At 43.1% G+C, this 13,990-nt stretch overlaps 1 protein-coding gene and 1 long non-coding RNA gene across 2 annotated transcripts in view; one reads left to right on the top strand and one right to left on the bottom strand.

The window, feature by feature from the left end:
- Window positions 1–13,990, bottom strand: part of RNF43 (ring finger protein 43) — a 70,724-nt gene that overhangs the window by 51,685 nt on the left and 5,049 nt on the right. The window lies entirely within an intron of this gene.
- Window positions 3,257–13,990, top strand: part of LOC109317656 — a 16,291-nt gene continuing 5,557 nt past the window's right edge. Inside the window, exons 1-2 of the long non-coding RNA XR_002103091.1 lie at window positions 3,257–3,267; window positions 8,688–8,690. This is a non-coding gene — a long non-coding RNA (uncharacterized LOC109317656). The remainder of the gene's footprint in view (window positions 3,268–8,687; window positions 8,691–13,990) is intronic.

Genomic DNA, 13,990 nt, shown 5'->3' on the forward strand with positions numbered 1-13,990 from the left:
TACTTCACGGTCAGGGCGGCTAGGGTCTGGAACCAGCTTCCAAGAGAAGTGGTGCAGGCTCCTACCCTGGGGGTGTTTAAGAGGAGGCTAGATGAACATCTTGCTGGGGTCATTTGACCCCAGTATTCTTTCCTGCCCTGGCAGGGGGTCAGACTAGATGATCTGCTCAGGTCCCTTCTGACCCCAGAAGGTATGAAACTTGCATCCACATGCCACATAATTGCAAGTCCTGCCCACATGGCACAGCAAGGCCCACCACATGTGGCTCCTCCAGGAAGAACATGTTCTTCCCTTTTTGTCATCTCCTGGAGCTCTGGGCCATGATGTTCATCACCATTTGTCTGCTGCCCATGACTGCTGCTGCACCTTGGTCCACAAGTAAAGGCAGATCCCCTGTTGTGAGGCTGGGAGAGCTCCATTCACTAGGTTGAGGGGCTGGGGAAGAAAAGATTTGCCCAGGGACTGCCACTAGGCAGCACTGTCAGAGCGACACTGGGGTCCAATCCAATGACAGTCAATTCTAGTAAACTATCAACCTGCAGCAAGATTTCCAGCATCACCAGACTGCAGGAAGGCTAACAAGAAGACATCCACCACTGTCAGCTGGGAACGGAAGGAACAAACAGATCTCCTCAGGCCAAAAGGGCTCCTCCCCCATCTCAAGAGGGCTCCTCTCTGTCTGGTTATTTCTGCTGCTGCGTTGGTTGTGGCAGGTGTGTGTGTAGCTTTGAGTGCCCTGTGATGGAAGCCCACATGGAGTCCATCTCCTCAGTTGTAGGACTGTGTGGGCATTGGCTGAGACTCCTGCCCTTCCTGCCTTCTCCAGATTGCTTTTTAGGCCCTTCTCCAGTCCTTAATAAGCCCCACATACCCTGGGACCAAGAATGAACATCAGTTGATTATAAAACAATTTCTTTTGTTGATAGAAAATTCTTTGCAGGGCGTGAACAGCAGGCGAAAGAAAGGAGTTTTCTGAATTGCAAGCTAGTTGGAAACCCCCTGAGGGCAAGAATCTGATTCCTCGCCTTTGAGAGGTGCAGGCCTGTCTGTACAGGCTGCAGAGCAGCAGGCCCGAGAGCTTTGTACGCGCCTGGCTGACAGCTACAGCACATCAACCTTTTTGCCAATGGAGGAGTCCCAGGGTGTACAAGATTTACGAACAATTTACAGCTCCTAATCAGAGCACATCAAATGGCCTCAGTTCCACAGCCCCAGATCTGCCCCACACCCAGACAAGTCTCCTTACACTATTAGGCATGTGCCCTTTCCCCAGCACCCCATATGGTTCTGCATACCTTCCCTCCCCTTTGCGCCTTCCCACTCCCAAGAACATTTACCATAGGAGAGATCCTGCCCTTGGCAGCATTAGACATGTCCAACCCAAAATCTACCACTTTGCCCCCCTTTAGCTGTTCATGGGGAAACCTTCCTCCTATAGCTCCTCTCAAGTCTTTCGGGTTCAGCCTGCCACAACTGCAGAGACCACATTTCTGTCTTATCTACCCGCCCACACAGGACAGTGTCTAGATACCTTCTGCCAGATTGAACAACATAGGAAGTGATGGGCAAAATCAGTGCTTACAGTGGACGCCACTGAACAACATGCACATGCTGTGGCTAGTCTTATACAGTAACGCTGGTCATTCACAAACTGGCCCTCTGCCTTTAGGTCAGTCTAGGCCCTAGTAATGCTGTGTTCCTGGGATGGGGATGTCATCCCCAGAACTCTTTCACTGTTCCCCAGGCAGAACTTTGCTCCCCAGTCCAAGCTCCTCATGAAAATAAACCTCAAATGTCCTTCCAAACAGTATGCCAGCCATGTGGAATAAGCACATTAGCTCAATATTTCTGTTAACAGATTCAGCAAAAAAACCAGCAAAAATCCTGGGGTGACCACCAGGATCTGGGGGAACGTTTGTTCACCAGAGCACCCCAAGGAATGATGAGGTCGAACAGTCATAAACTACTGTGAGACCGTTTCAGGCTGGATATAAGGAAGAATTTCTTTACTGTCCGAGCCCCCAAGGTCCGGAACAGCCTGTCATCGGAGATGGTTCAAGCTCCTTCAAGAGCATTGAACACCTTCAAGAGCAAATTGGATGCTTATCTTGCTGGGATCCTATGACCCCAGCTGACTTCCTGCCCTTTGGACGGGGGGCTGGACTCGATGATCTTCCAAGGTCCCTTCCAGCCCTAATGTCTATGAAATCTATGAAAACTTAACCAGATGTCATAATTGCACCTGAATGGGAAGAATGGTACTGTTCACCTCCTGAGCTCATGTTTCACTTTGCAGATTCAGGCAGTGCTCCCTTTTGGAAGGATTTTGCCTCAACCCAAAATGCTACAGCCATATTTTTTCAAATCAAAGCCTCTACCCCTCAGAATACATTAGATGGGGAAAAAAAGCCACCAGGAGCAGATAAATCTTTTGACTGCATGAAAATTTGCATGCAAGAATTCCTACTTATTCAGGTCACGAGTAAGGGCAGCACCAGGTATGGCCCAATCCCTGAATTCCATCAGTCTTGCATACTCACTGAATGCCCCCAAGCTGCTGTCTTTAACCCCCACCTTTCACTGCCAGGTTCTGCTGAGGTCTGTGCTACACTGCTCAACAGCACATGCTTTTTGGGTCTCAACCCCACCTTTTCTTTGTTATGCTTACTCATGGCCGAGAAGCAGAGTTAGAGGACTACTCTTTGGGCTGTAGTTCCTGTTCTAGATGACAGAATTGTTGCGTCTTTGGGAGGTGCAACTCAAAACCTTTAAGACATCTTTGCTGTTCTCAGACCCATGCGACTCCTCACAGAATTTGGGGAATTCTGAAGGGCTATGACCTTACAACTGGTCTCTTTATGGCAGTGGCACTCTTTGAAATCTCTCCAGTGCAATATCCAGTAGCCCTGACTATCCTCAATCCAGCTCTCCCTGCACTAAGGCAGAGTATAATTCCTGTACCAGGATAATTCTACGCCAGTCAGCAAGGAGTGTTGTGGTCTTTTTTACATGGTAAAAGCAACAGCATACACTGCTGGGCCAACAGAAAAAGACACCTCCCCTTGATGGCTATGTGGTTGTGGATCCCCCATTGTGCATTTTGCTGTATTCATCACTCCACAAGTCTCGAGTAGTTAAAATCTCCTTGTATACCGAGAGCTGATCCTGGAGCACTCTGCTCTCACTCTCCCCATCTGGAGAACTATACCAGACAGTGCTGAAACAACATTATTTCTTAACCTTTGTGTCATATTCCAAAGTTTGCTTGTTCCATACCCTTTCTGTACAGATCCTTCAGTACATGAATGCCCTGAGCTTCTCTTTCAGAACTCCAGCCTTGGTCTGTAGTCAGGACTTACATGACAATCAATTTATGTGTATTTGGGTCCAGCTGCAATGGTTCAGAGCTTTGCAGGAAATGCAAGGACTGAGAAGAAATATACATACAAGGAAGCATAGAAAGGGCCTGTTTAGACATATGATGGGAGCTGGGAAGACAAGGAGAAGAGAATCAGGGAGAAGGATTGTTTTGGAGGAGAATAGGTCCAAAGCTTCTGGGCAGTTTCATTAGAGGATTGAGTAAATGAGTTAGAGCATGTGCTGCCTGAGGGTCAGAAAAGCTGTTGCTAGTGTGAAGGGACAGCAAGGGAAATCAGGTACAGTGCTGTCTGTCTATGAAATTCAACCTAACAGAACAAGAGGAAACATGTTGCTTGCTTAATACTTTTATTAACATGTGCAGAGATTAGGCACTGGAGACATTTGATCAGCGTATTAGCTTGAATCAAGCTCTGTCTCTGCCTTGTCAGTTACACAAACATTTCTCCATTGATACTGCATCTTCAAAGGCGAAGGAGAGCACCCACAGCTCCCACTGCTCATCCAGCACCTCTGAGCATCATCAGATAGCTGTGATACCAAACGCTCAGCACTCATGGCTGAAGAGCAGCCATGAGCCTTTTCTTCCTCAGATTTCCAACACATAAAACACACATAAAACACAGACATGATGCCTACAAACCTATCACACAAGCATGCTGTGAGGATTAACTAATATCCATAGAGTGCCTTAGAGATGCAAAACGTAAATTTATGTAATGATTGCTATGATATTATCAATAGTGACAGGATGCTTTATCCTGGGGAGTAAAACCACGTGTAAAGAAAACATGAAAAAGCAGTTATACCCTCAGGGCTGCCCAATGTAATGGGCTGGGTGTGACACTATCACTTCCATGCATGAGCCCTGAGACTGGGACTAAGCAAGGGACCCTTCCTGTGACATCACCAGTGCAGACAGACTGGGTGTCCTCCATTCTCACACCCGTGTTCAAGAAAGTAACTCTAGTTGTTGAACATCTCCCCAGTTATCAGCCCAAGTCATAGAAATTTACTCTGAAGCTGCAGAAGAGCCAGTCTGGCCATGTAGGAAAGCTTCAGTCTTCCTCTCTTGGTGGCATTTGTTAAGGAAATGCCAATTCATAATCACCATTTGGTGATGGATGATCAGAACCAGGATTTTTAAATGCCATCAGTGACTTCTGGGTGGCCAACTGCAGACACTTTACTGGGTCTTTGTTTTTAGAGGGTAGATACTCAAAAGAGAACTGAAAAAGTGTTGGGTATCTCACTTGGGGCATCCAAAGCCATCAACTGCATCTGAATACAGCAACACAGACTACCACAAGCATCTCAGATGTGTCCTCTGTGCTCTACGCTGAGTTCCCACAGAATTCATTTAATGTTGAAGGTGTCAATCATTATTCTTAAGGTGTTCTACAGAGAACAACTGAAAATCTAGGGTGAAAACTGTGGTTGACAGCTCTGATCCTCTGGCACAAGGGAACTCTACAATAAAGGTACACCTAATCTGTTCAGGAGACAAAACTTTTTTAGGAGCCACTCCAACATTTTGGAATGAATTGCCTAAAGAATTAAGAACAAACCACCAGCATCGCCAACTTGAGCTCCAAGTACAAACCACTTTTCTTTGAACTCTTCTCTCACATGTACATTTAAAGAAAACATACCATTTAATCAAACAACCCTTGAAGTGAAGAGCTTTTTCTCAGCCCTCCTGTTCAGCATGTACATGAGGACACTGGAGGTGTTCAAGAAGAGGTTGGACAGTCACAGGTCTGGGGTGATATAGGTATAGCTATGCTTATGTTCTACTATGGATATTTCCCATGCTTCTGGGCTTTCCCATACTTCTTCTGCTCCCTCCCCTGCTTTCTGCTACATGTGTCAGGGTGTGTTTGTGTTCCACAGAGGCACTGGCTGTTGGCTACAGCCAAGGCTGGGGATTTTGACTGGGGTGTGCCAATGTTCCTGTTGGGACTTAAAGCCAAAGGTTTTTGGCTAAAAGGTCTTGTTCCTCTGCTCAGGGTCAGACTGATTGCCATATCTGGGGTCAGAAAGGAATTTTACCTCATGGTCAGATCGATACAGACTGCGGGAGTGGGGATGGGGGTTGCCTTCCTCTGTAGCAGGGGGCATAGCCCTCTACCTGGAACCTCTTGAACATATATTGACATTTCATAGAATCAGGATGTTAGCTGGCGTGGTTCTCCTGTTTTACCTGTGGAAGGCTAGGGTGTTAGGTTTGTGTTGTGCCAGGGTTGACAGTAGTCTTATGTAGCATTTAAAATACAGATGCTTTAGGTACAGATGATCCTGCCTCAAGCAGGGGGTTGGACTAAATGACCCCTTCCAGCCCCACTTCTCTGATACACTAGAGCAGTGGATGTCAACCTTTTTAGGACTGAAGCACCCCTCATTTGACCCTTCAAAATATCTTGCGGCACCCCAAAGAATTGCTGCACTGGAGGACCCAGTGAGACCATTCCAGGGAGGACACTGACTGTGTTTTACTGGACCCAGACAACTTGACTTAATTAGTGTCAACAGGAATTAGGGTCTGAATCAAATCTAGCTGATTGAAGGTCTGTCCAAATGAGAGTAAGATAACATTGCTAGGAATAAAGCAGCAAAGCACAAAATTTTTATCTGCACTGATAACTGATTGGCTGCCTCCTTCTTGTTCCTCAAAGATCTTGTTTGATCCTGGGCTGCTTCTAAACCCTGTGCTAGAGATGTATTAGTCAAGGCTACATTTAATATGTTCAGCTAGGAGGTTGCAGTCTTTCCTTTTACCACCACAATTACCCAGGCATTTGCTTTGGCTAGGTTGGATCACTACAAAGTCCTCTTATTGGTCCAGATTCTGAAAACTTCAAGCTGATAAAATATGTGAGCACCTTCATTTAGCAGCATCTTTAAGAGAATACGTTACACCTGGACACCACTAGTTTCTAATTAATTTCAAGGTAGGACCCCCAAGCATTGAGTTTTATTTTAGGTCTCTTTATGCTGAGCCCTATATGTCCTCAAGATCTATTCCTTTTTTTGTGGTGTCCCTTTCAGTTACAAACACTGTGGGCACTGGACAGTCTTGGCAGAGATGCTTTAAAGGGACACAATCATTTCCCATCTTAAAGTCTGAGGGTGGTAGCCTTCCACGCATATGGTAAAAGCTCTCTATTACACAGACTGTTAGGGGGTTAAGTTAGGAGAGTCGGAGTCTTTTTTTTTGCATTTGGTGGATTGGGAAATTTTTCAGTCTTTTGCAATATTAATGTGATTAGGAGGTTTTTTTATGTTCCTAGAATGCAGAGGCGGTGCACCTAAATTTCATTATAAATGTAAAGATTAACACCTGATTAGGGAAGCCAATTGCTACACAGATTATACATGGTTTAGAGACACCTAGCTTTCATTTTGGCAAGTCCTGGAGACAAAAAGAATAGTAAAGTGGGATTGCAATAAATGCTAAAGGCTGTTCTATATGCAGAGCCAAAGCTTACAATGAAGGGTGTTGTTTTAGTTAAATTAATCTGGAATACGATTGAACACATTCCTGAACTTAGCTACTTATTTCTTGGCAGAACACTACCGCATACCAAAATCTACATCTAAAAGGGAGACCATTTCAAATTTATATATATGGGAGCTTTCTTCCATGAATGTTCATGGAGGTCCTCCAGGGAAGAAACTGTCATTGAACTGGGCCGATCTTCCTCATGACAGCCATCATCATTTGCTCCAGAATTTAAGATTTCTCTGTTTTAAATTAGGTCTATAGCCCCCTACAGTTACCATCAAACCAATAACGGTGATGAATGGAATGTGCTTCTCATTTCATAGGACTGTTAATGCTAAGTCTAATGATGATAATTTCACTAACAACACTAGTATTTCACTCATGTTCAAGTCAATTCAGAGAGGGCAGGGAAGATAACATCAGGAAAACTGATAGTTGAGTTTTATGATGACATTTCTGGTGGAGGGAGTTTATTTTGAGGGCAGAACCTTGGAGAGTTCTACTACTCCTTTTTCCCATTTGAACCCTGGAAAAAAATGGATGAATAGGTGAACTATTCCATGCAACCGGTGCATCTAGTGAGTAGAACAAACAGACCAATCTTTACAAACACACTTGCTATTTGCAATTGTTCAGCAAAAACTCTTCACAGAAAAAGGGTGAGCACTTCTAGCATGAACAGCACACACATAACCATCACCATAATAATCAGCCATTCCTCAAACTTGTGTGTGAACAAGATCTTATTTACAAAACTATTTATAGAAAAATTGGGGGACAAGGCAGCACCTGGTGAATGGCTGTTCAGAATATTCACAGATATGGCTTTGTGGTACTTCTAGAGCTCTTACATTTTCAGTAGAGCTAATCATAATCCAAATGGAGAACTGAACTTTGCTCCTGTAACTTTTTTTTACCAATAGGTCAAGTTCCTCAAAGATCAGTAGCACCATTTTAAATTAGTTATCAGTCCAATTCTATTAAATATTTTAGTCAGTGACTTCAAAAAAAGTATATCAGTAAGTAAATCAAAAAAGTTAGCAGATGCCCTAAGGCTAGTGCAATGCTGAGGACATGGCTGAGGCAGAGAGCCACCTCTAGAAAGCTAAATTCAGGTAAGCCACATAAATTTTAATAAGGCTAAATACAAGGTTATATGTATGAATATATACAGGAACAAAGAACACAAAGGATGAGGGACTTGTGTCCTGGAGAGGACTGACTAAAAATGAGCTTGGGGGGGATGAAGAGGTGTCAGGTGTCAAACAAATTAACAAGAGCTCCTGGAGTAAGGCTGTAGTAAAAAAGGCCTAAGGTGACCCTTTGGTGTAAAACCAAAACCAGATCAAGAAATACAATATGTATAGCTCTAAAGGGGGTTTATGAGACCATTACTGTAATTTTATGTCCAGTTTGGATATTACCACTGCACAAAGGGAAAAAAAAAATCAAGAGGATTCAGAGGAAAGGTGCAACAATAATTTGAGGAATGGAATGTACTAATTGTAAATCAGAACTGTCAGGCTGAACCCCAGGGCTACAGCAGACTTTAAACCTTCTCCAAATGATTGGGAAGAGAATGATGCTACTTTATTTAACAAGCAAGTCTATAGCTACTTCCCTTTTGAAGAGTCTTCAAAATGAAAAATGATTGCAGGGTGAATTGTAATGTCTTTTTTTTCCCTTTTAATTTGTTCCACCTGGCAGACTCATAATATGTGTGGGGTGTGATTTGTATGACCTGCAGATGACCAGACACATTTGGAAAACTCTAAAAATCTGACAGAACTTTATAGTGAAACAGCTGGTAAGGAGGCAAAGCCATGTCCCTCCCATGAGAACATCCACAAGACAACCCTCAATTTACACACAGTTCCTCCACTTCCCTCTCAGTGGACAGATTGCTCATAAATCTCACTAGGACCTTGGCTCTCCTGGCCTAAGCCCTGCATAATATTTGGAGAGCTTTATAACCCTCTCACCACAATTCACAAGACTTCCACAACTCAACCCACTCACTCAAAGGCATGTTTATGTATTCACTACTCTTGCAGAGTTTATGAGCTGACAGGGACTACTTACAGGCTTTAGCAGAAGCCAGAAAGGGTAAAGAATTTTAGGGAAGTTTGTCCCCAGAGACTTATAGAAACAATTGCTTAGCCTCAGAAGTACCCAGATTCACTCCCATTTTTAAGTCATTTACACTTGTACAAAGTGTGAAAATGTGTTCAAGTCAGAACTGCCCACTCATTCACATCTATGGTCTATTTCACACTCCCTTTACTTCCATTTTGTTTCAGTTTAGGTATTCTCACAAGGATGGGCCCTTAGGTTCTAGAATGAAGAATAAGACAGTTTTCAAAAATGTGGGGTTCAGGTCATCAAGAATAAGGCTAGGTATGCCATTCAACAGAGCTATAGTCTGGGATGCAGTATAATTCACATACCTGGTAACATTTAGTTTCATACAGCAAGAAAAGCAATATTTGCTTCCATAATGATTCTTTAATCACTAGGCAGGTGCCAAGGTTGTAAATAAGTATCAGTAAAAGTAATCTTACAGGAATACAAAAAAAAAATACTGCAAGGGAATGACACTTGCAGTTAAGGTGAAAGAGAAAAAAAAAATTGTGAAAGTTTGGATCTACAAGAGTTCAGATCTCTCAAAGTGTATATGTCCTCTAGACAGATCCTGGTGGGTAGAGGTTAGCAGGGACTAGCAAGTTACCAGGTATTAAACTGAAGTGTCTTCAAAGAGTAGACAGGGGGTTGTTATTTTTTACTAGGTAACCCACCACCTGAACACGAGAGATCAGGTTGACATTGTATACCTTGAATTCCAAAAGGCCTTTGATCTAGTATCCCACGATGTCCTCATGAGAAAATTGGAGGATTGTGGGCTTAACTCTGAGACAGTCAGATGGATGAGAAACTGGCTGCATGATAGGACCCAGAGAGTCGGAGTGAACGGATGTGTCTTCCTAGCAAGAAGTGGGAAGCAGTGTCCTGCAGGGCTTGGTCCAGTACTTTTCAACATCTTTATTAACAATTTGGCTGTGGGGGTGAAGAGCTCACTAGCCAAGTTTGCAGATGACACCAAGTTAAGAGGAAGCGTAGTCATACTTGAAGATAAACTACAGATACAGGTGGATCTAGACAGGCTAGCAAGTTGGATGGATCAGAATCTGGTGATGTTCAATGCTGAGAAATGTAAAGTGCTCCACCTCGGGACGAGCAACCCCCAACACACATACAGGCTTGGCAGCACCAAACTGATTGGCACCACAAATGAAAGGGACCTGGGGCCACAGTATGAATGAGCCGACAGCGCAATGCTGTAGTCAGTGGGGCAAATAATACTCTGGCATGCATCAATTGATGCATCTCCAACAAAACCAAGCAGGTGATTTTTCCACTCTACTCAGCACCGGTGAGACCGCAAGCTGAAGTACTGCATCCAGTTCTGGGCACCACAATTTAACAAGGACACGGACAAGCTTGAGAGAGTCCAAAGAGCCACCCATATGATCAGAGTCCTACACAATAAGCCATATGAGAAAAGGCTGTGGGATCTGGGACTCTTCAACCTAAAGAAAAGAAGGCTAAGAGGGTACCTGGTAGCAGCTTACAACTACACTAGGGGAGTACATCAAGGGGTCAGTGAGCAACAATTCACCAGGGCACCCAAGGGGAAAACCAGGAGTAATGGCTACAAACTCCTGGAAGACCGACTCAGGCTCAACATTAGGAAAAACTTCTTCAGTCAGGGTGCTCAGACTGTGGAATAAGCTCCTTCCAGAGGTGGTGCAATCACCTACCCTGGAAGATCTTCAGGAGGAGAGTAAACAAGTCACCTTGCTGGGGTCACATGACTCCAGTTATCTTTCCTGCTTGGTGCAGGGGGCTGGACCCAGTGATCTTCCAAGGTCCCTTCTGGCCTTACAATCTATAAATCTATAAGTCATTTATGAAAAATGGGTATTAATTCCCTCTAATTAACCCAATTACATTCTCTAAAAATCAAAAGGAATCTTCCTCCATGCCATGTTTCTTAGGCCCTGTTTTAACTGGGGTAGGATCATATTCCCTTGGCTTCATTTTTAAAGCCCAGGGTATGGTTTTCAAAAGTGTGCTTTGTTTCTTCATCTGTTGTGGCTCCCCCAACCCTTGCTTCTCTCCCACAGTGATGCCCACCCATGCCACAGCTAGGTAACATGCGTAGCTGAAAATTTTGCACTCTATCGACTTAACATGGCTAACTACTTCTCTGAGGATCTTATGAGACAGTAATAGTCAAGCTACTTAAGAAGCAAGAATCTTCTCTTCTGTGGTTTTTTATAATCTTGTACCAGGAGGTAATACTAAATTTGCCAAAGCTAGAGAGAACTTAAATCTCAGCCAGTTTTATTTTAGCTGTAAGTTTCAGACACATCATATCCGAGCGGCATTAAAACGAGGCTTATTCGAAACCTCAGGACAGTAACTTATTTACATGTCTCAGCCAGGGAACAGGAGAAACTAGTATGCTACCAAAGCAACAGAGAACTAACTAGGTGAGGACATGCCCAGATTATTTTAGCAGACAATTCAGGCCCCCTGCTGCTCAGGAAGGTGATAAGCCCCAGGTGCAGAGGCAGCAATAATTTGACAGAGTGAAAATTCCTCTCTGCTTGCAAGCAAGACACCAGGCAAGCATCTGAGAAAAATGATTCTCTGAACTATGCTGGAGAACTGAGGATTCCATCCCTTCTCGTGTTCCGTCTCTAGGTAAAGCCAATCCCTGATGCTTTGAAGGATGGTGAAAAAAATTTCATTTGATCACATGGAGGGAGAAATCCTGCATGATCCATACAGGCAATCAGCTATAACTCTGACACATGAGATTTGATTACAAGGTGCAAGTATTGTTAGGAAACTAGAAGCTGTGCCCCATTATCTCCATGAAGCAACAGAATGGATAGCAGGATTCACAGTCACTGACTTCATGGTCAGAAGGGACCACCAGTGACCTGCTAGTTAAAAACCACCTGTGGTGGGAGAAATTCTTTCAGAAACCAAATTAAAGCATATATTTAAATATATATGTATCTAATTTTGCCTCAAAGACACTAGTCATTGATGCATCTACCATCTCTCCTAGCAAGCTGAAAACTAGAAAATTGTATCCATTTTCACAAGACTGAATTTTTCTAACTCCAACTTCCAGACATTAGATCTGCTTATGCTTTTGTCTGTTAGACTGAAACATCTTCACTATCATGTCTGTAAATACCTGTCCATGGTGACCTCTCAACAGAAAAGCTGAATAAATTGAGCTCCTTAAACCTTGCAACGCTAGGTTTATTTTCCAGGCTCTGGATTATTTTTGTGGTCCTTTGAACTCTCTCCAGTATTTGTACACACTAGATGAATATGAACACCAGACCTGAACACAGTGTTCTTTAGAGGTGTGTTAGTGATGCTGTGTATAAAAGCAAGATCATTTTCACAGTTCTATTTTATACATCCAAAGATTACTTGAAATATCCTATTTTATGCAGGTTATAATCCAACTGTTTACACCAAAGAAACAAGATCCAGCAGACTCACAGATTCTTTTGCAGATTTCCTCTTTCTGATACAGGACTTTGTTGGCTGTTTTTTTCTACCTACTTTTTGCTATTTACTCTTTGAAATTTATCTCTGCCTGCTGAACTTCCCTCTTCACAAACTGCTTCTTGTAATTCATGCTGCAGTGTATTAGCGACACTTTGATTACATTTCTACCATTAATGGTTAACTACATTTAATTCTTGAATTAGCTTTTCTATATCACTAATATTCAAGCATAGCTTCATTTTTCTTGTGGGCTCTAGCATCAGCTGTAATACAAAGCAAAAATTGTGTCTTTCAGATTAGTCTCACTGTGCTACTTGCCAATGTATCTGTGGGTAGCTGAACCTCTACTATCATTCTATTAGACTTCCCTGCCTCATTGACATCTCACAACATTGCACGCTTGATATAATTTTGCTTTATCTAAACTCTAAAGGCTATTATTAATTTTAATTAACTATTGATATGGTAATATTCTAACAATTTATGATCTGAATCTTACACATTCAACTGAGTGGACTTCTCTCAACAACACTACATGCTCCTACATTAGGAACCCTGTCCATTTCTAAGGTTTCTATTCTGTGGTGAGATTGGATCCATCAGATTTGTAAGTTATTTGTTCCAACAGTTACCCTCACTGCTAAACATTTGCACCATATTACTTCTCTGAATTCATCTAGCTTCAGGTACACATTTATCATGCTCTGTATTCCAACATTTTTTCCTAATCATGATTCAGAACCTCACCGAATCAAAAGCCATAAGATGAATTTAGAAGACAGTTAATAGAATTGCTTCTTTTTTTCCCCACTGACTTCTGTGTTTTGGGGTACATTGTGTCAGGTTTTTCCAAGCTTTTTCCAGCAAGATCTAGGAGCCTTTTCTTTTAATGAAAACTGGGTGCATTTAACACATGGGCTCTACTGTGGATCTGAGTAATTAGCTCTGCAGTACAGCATCACCATCTACACGTGCACCAGAATTAGAGCACAGTAAACTAAACAACTCCGCCATAGGATAGTACTCCACCACAGATGTACATTGCGCCTGGTCAGCCCATGCAGCCAGGGGCCTGCTTTGCCCCAGCAAGTTGTGTAGATGCTGTGCCCAGGAGCAGTTGACTCTGGCGTGAACTGCTCCAGAGTTTATTGTGTTGCGTTAATATCACATGTAGACGCACGCACTGAGAATCTCAACAACTAGAATTTGGAAATGCATGAGTTTTGTGGAAAAATGCAGTACATACTAAGTGAATTGACACTGCTTCTGATACCTTTCCCTGCTAAATTACAAGAGCCTTTGACTACATGAAATACTCTTTACATGGAAGTGTAGAGCATGATCAGTTGCCTCTTAATTTTCTCTAAATTAAGTAGATTACACTTCAGTCTTCCTCCAGCAGATTTTCCAGATTTTGACTCATAGTTTCATAGTTTCTAGGGTCAGAAGGGACCTGAGCAGATCATCTAGTCCGACCCCCTGCCATGGCAGGAAAGAATACTGGGGTCA

This window comes from Crocodylus porosus, unplaced genomic scaffold, assembly GCF_001723895.1.
Source record: "Crocodylus porosus isolate Cpor-Errol unplaced genomic scaffold, CroPor_comp1, whole genome shotgun sequence".
In the NCBI taxonomy this organism is placed as follows: domain Eukaryota; kingdom Metazoa; phylum Chordata; order Crocodylia; family Crocodylidae; genus Crocodylus; species Crocodylus porosus.